The 5,566-nt window shown below is 35.2% G+C and overlaps 1 pseudogene; it reads right to left on the bottom strand.

Annotated features, from left to right (window-relative positions):
* Positions 1-4,324: 4,324 nt before the first annotated feature.
* LOC143615452 (18S ribosomal RNA) lies at positions 4,325-4,832 on the bottom strand (annotated as a pseudogene).
* Between the last annotated feature and the right edge of the window lie 734 nt (positions 4,833-5,566).

Here is a 5,566-nt window from a genome sequence, read left to right on the forward strand (position 1 = left end):
TTATCCACTACAGAATCTGAGTACATCGCCGCTTCAATGGCAGCCCAAGAGGCTGCATGGATGAAAAAGTTCATCATGGATCTAGGGATTATCTCTACCATTCAGGAGCCCCTAGAGATATTCTGTGACAATGAGGGTGCTATTGCACAGATCAAGGAGCCTCGTGCTCATCAGAAAACGAGGCACATTGAGCGCAGATTCAACTACATAAGGGATGAAGTTGAAAAGGGAAATATATGTATTCATAAAGTTCATACCGATCAAAATATTGCGGACCCACTCACGAAGCTCCTCGATAGGCCAAAGCATGAGGGTCATGTTTGTGCATTAGGACTTCGGTATTCTAGTGAGTGGATTTAATCTGTGTTTAGTGTTTGTATAAGAACGAATGTAATGGGTATCTCATGAAAATTAATTATGTTTTAATTATTCAATGAGTTATGTTCTATATTTGCATGTTTAATCCATGAATGACTTATGTTGTTCTAAACGTCCGTAGTCGATCATACTTGTGGGAACAAGTATGAAGGTAAGACTATTATGAACCCGGATTGGTTGATATTCATGTGATGAATATAGGGCATAGGTTTGCCACCAAAGTTCATAGATATTTGTGGGATACAAATATTGGACTGACCCGCTCTCAAGGATCACTGCATGGAGTTAGTGTAACTGATCATAAGTAATCCTTGAGTAAAGGCGAGTATCATTGTGTCCTTTGACCTAAGATGCATATTGGATCTGGTCTTTCATCAAGTCTGATAACTAGACTCTCTTCTTTGTTATTTCGGTAACACGATAACGTGTAAGAAAGAGCTCAGATATCATACGAGATGTCAACAAGGGTGTATGCAGTCAAGATGGGATTTGTTCCTCTTATGTGTTGAGAGTTTAGATGTCTAAGGCCTGTTAAGTTAAATCATTGAGAGAATGATCACTCTGTGTCTCTTCGATTTGACAGGACATCTAGTAACAAAGGGATGTAGTGATAAGACTTACCTATATCATATCAAGTATGGACTTGAAGTGGATGATGTTATTGAATGGCACTTAGTCAAACACACTAGGGATGGTGACCTGTTGTTAGGCGGTATTCACCATTAGCATTAACTTCCTATGAGTCACGTGCAAGTGGGAGATTGTTGGAATACCGTATGCCCGAGACACATAATTAGGTTAATGTGGCTAGCCGTGTTTGATCCAAGTCGGGTCATACCCAATAACGAGTTAGACACACACCAATTATGTATTTGTTGAGATATGATCTATAAAACAAATACAGAACACAACACATTCAGAAATCGGGTTTCTGAATAATTACTTGAAAGTGTTAAATAAATTAATTGGTTAATTTATTTATTCAAATAATTATTATTGGAATGATTATTTAAACATGTGTTCTTTTATAAAATGGTTTATAAAAGATGGGATGTTTATATATTTTATAAGGTATAAAATATATATTATTTAGACATGTATGCCTTACACCCCATACACTTGGTCAAAGTTGGTAAGGACTTGATGGAGGTTGAGTAACTTTTACTTGACCAAAAACCTAACTTAAGATATGAATGAGATATGATCTCATTATAGAAAGATCAACATACTTTCAAGATATAATAAGTAACCACAACTCTCTCTTTCCCTCTAGCTTTTGGTTCGGCCAAAGCCAAGAAACAAAAGAGGTTCGAGTCTCGGTTTCTCGTGTTCAAGCTTCCTAACATAGCTCGGTGTGTGTTGGAGGCTCGGGGTATCTTCCGTTTGAAGATTTTCCCTTTGAAAGTCTAGCATCAACATCATCATCTTCTTCAACCATCAACTACATCTCTTAAGGAGTTAAGAATGTAAGTTTTACAAGCTTTGATAGTTTAGTTTTTCCGTATTATTTGATCCTTAGTCTCGGGTTTCTAATCTTAAGATTAATGGTAATCTTGAAACAAGAATAAATGGTTATTCATAGATTAACACACATATGAACTTGTAATATATATGGATATATGTACATAAAGTTTATAGATAATCACGCTTCCGCCTTTTAATGACTAGTTAAATGATTAACTAAGTCTAAAATATCCATAGAAACCCAACAGGAATCACAAGCAATAATTATATAAAAACAATATTTTAACACACCAAAGATCAAATTAAATAAAGATTTTCAATAATAATACGTCATGTGTCCAATCAAAACCAAATAAACCATCAAGCAAAATCAATATTCATCTCCACCTATGTAGTACTAAAAAGTTTAGCTACTCATACTCATGTTCAATAGCAAATCAAAATAAATAAGTTCAAAGTCTGAATTCAAAACTGATATAACAAAATCAAACCGAGCAACAAAGTTTGGATGAATAATTATTGAACCGGGCGTTCTCTCGTTGGATAACATGTGCTTGCACCTTTACTTTTTCATCCTTGCTTCTCCTGCTCCAAACAGTCCCTTTGATGTTGGTCGATCACAACAATCATCAAGAATTAGTTTTTTTTTCCTTTGTTGCTACTGATCGTACTCCACGAATCAACTTGGAGTTGATTTTCTTTTTATGCTTTCTTGATTGGTTGCTCCTTTTGCTGCCCAATATAGTAACCAAGTTTGACAAAGCTTTAGGTTTATAATATTTTTTTTTCTTTTGCTATCTCCCTACTGTCGATCGGAGGTAATTGAGGTCCTAGGGTTTCTATTTTTTGTGTGTTATATTGTAATAACACATGTAAGACTCACACAAATGGGCTTTTAGGTCGGGCTTCAACTTGGTTCTTCAAACATTGATTATAAAGGCCTTTCAAGTCTTCCAAAACCCGGTCCTTTCCTCTTTTAAAACCCGTAACCTATGAAAAATAATAAACTTTGTAAGATCATGTTAAAACAAGCCAAGACCATTATTTATTAGATAATTAAGCAATAAAAAGATGATAAAAAGGTACGGAAAACAAGTGTGTTTTACAACACATCAAAAACACCGTATGACTCATTAAGAAAATAGCTCTGTATTATTATCTTACATAAATAAAATTTGTCACCTTTATTATTTCGTGTCATTGCTCGTCGACCTGCTTCTATTTGTCTAGATGTGATCCAAGCGGGTTCAAGTGCCTGAAGAGAGTATTTACCAAAACAAATAGTATTACCTCGATAAGACATTCCCTTCATTCTTCCTCTATGTTGTTTACGGAGTCTGGTTCTTTTGGGGTTATAGTTGATGGTTTTTTTTAATTCCATCTCTACTATAGAACTGGACGTGAGAGTTTCTTCTCATCCAGCTCCTCGTGAATAAATCAATTCAAATTCAAGAATTTGAATTCAATTCATATAGAAAATAATTTGAATTAAGTTTAATAAGTAATATATTGAATCATGGATTTCATTTAATCTAGATCAAATATATTATTAATTTGTATATCTTTTTTTTATAGTTACAAATTCTGTCTCGGTGGGACATGTATCTCTATTACTATGAATTTCATAAATGAAGTAGTTAATGGTAATATTCTTTGTTTCTCTCTTCATCTTTGGATTCCTATCCAATGATCCAGGACGTAATCCTGGACGTGAAGAATAAATTGTTTTTCTTGCGTTATTTTACAATTTTCTTCATATTTTTATTTTCTTTTAGTTATTTCACACATTTAACTCACTTAATTAGAAAAAAATTGTATTGATTCTTGAATACCCATTATGGTAGAATGTTTGTGTGAGATTTTCTCAGATTTTGCGCGTGTGATACATGTTCCTTCGATTTCTCCAATCAAAGCTCTTCGCATCGCAATGCCTATTGTGTCTGCTTGACCTTTCATAAGTGGAGACAGAATAAAGCGCTCATATAAAAGACGCTTACTGCCTGCTCCTGATTCAACACACTTCCACTGTAGTGTCCGAGTAGATACTATTATTTTCTCTCGAACCATAATAATATTATTTGATCTGATCATTGAATCATTTATTTCCACTAATTCGGAACTTAATTTGAAAGCCATATTTCGACACCACCGGACGATTTTCGGGATGCCGCTAAAAACCAACGAATGGCAAGTGCTTTTCCTTGTGTGGATCCTATTTCAATGGAAACTTGATGAGTCGATCCACCTACACGTCTTGCTTTTACTGCTATACCCAGAGTTACTCCATGTATTGCTTGAAGTAAAACGGATAGTGGATTTGTTTCTGTCTTTTGTTGAATCTTTTTCACGGCTCGATAGATAATTTGATAAGCCAACGATTTTTTTCCGTGTTTCAGAATACGGTTAACCAACATGTTAACTAATCGATTACGATAAATTGGATCGGATTTTGCAGTTTTTTCTTCTGCAGTACCTCGACGTGACATGAGCGTGAAAGGGGTTCAAGAATCAGTTTTCTTTTTATAAGGGCTAAAATAACTTATTTTGGCTTTTTTACCCATATTGTAGCTCCCCTAGCTTTCGTCTCTCAGTGTCTGTGTCAGCCCAGCAGAGTGCTTTCGCTGTTAGTGTTCTTTCCGATCTCTATGCATTTCACCGCTCCACCGGAAATTCCCTCTGCCCCTACCGTACTCCATTTTGGTAGTTTCCACCTCCTGTCCAGAGTTGAGCCCTGGGATTTGACAGCGGACTTAAAAAGCCACCTACAGACGCTTTACGCCCAATCATTCCGGATAACGCTTGCATCCTCTGTATTAACGTGGCTGCTGGCACAGAGTTAGCCGATGCTTATTCCCCATATACTGTCATTGCCAAGGCTGTAAACGAACCGATCGAACACGAACAAGGCCTTGTTCATGTTCGTTCGTTAAGAAAATATTGTGTTCACGAACGGTTCACGAACACTTACCGAACGAGATTTTATGTTCGTGTTCGTTCATTAAGAAAATTAATGTGTTCACGAACGGTTCACAAACACAAACAAACAAAAATAAAATCGGTAGATGCTAGAAAATAAGACCGATGTATTCATCAATGTGAATATTGAAAGCCCATAAATGAATCGAATGAACACGAACAATGACATATTCGTCTTCATTCATTTAACTTTATAATTAATCGAACAAATATTTATGTTTATGTGCGTTTATTTAAAAATGGACATTTGTGTTCGTTTATGTTCGTTTGTTTAAAATCTAAACAAACATAACTAAACAAAGATAAACGAACATAAATAAACATATACGAACCAATGTGAATGAATATTGAATACAAACAAACATAAACAAACTTAAATCTGAAAACACATAAATGAACACAAATTAACAAATATAAAACCTTTAAGCAGATGACATATCTAGATAATATTTAATTATTTTTTATTAATACAAAAACGAACATAAACGAACGTTCATGAACATAAATGAACGAACAGAACATTTTTTCATGTTCGTTCATTTAGTTAAACGAACACAATTTTTGTGTTCATGTTAGTTCGTTTGTTAAATAAACGAACATAAACGAACTTTCTGCCAAACGGTTCACGAACAGTTCACCGAACGTTTGGTTCGTTTACAGGCCTAGTCATTGCTTCTTCTCCAGGAAAAGAAGTTCACGACCCGTGGCCTTCTCCCTCCACGCGACATTTGCAGAAAATTCCCCATTG

Source organism: Bidens hawaiensis, unplaced genomic scaffold (assembly GCF_021521415.1).
Source record: "Bidens hawaiensis isolate Kalapana, Puna unplaced genomic scaffold, B.hawaiensis_p1.1 tig00042975_1, whole genome shotgun sequence".
In the NCBI taxonomy this organism is placed as follows: Eukaryota; Viridiplantae; Streptophyta; class Magnoliopsida; order Asterales; family Asteraceae; genus Bidens; species Bidens hawaiensis.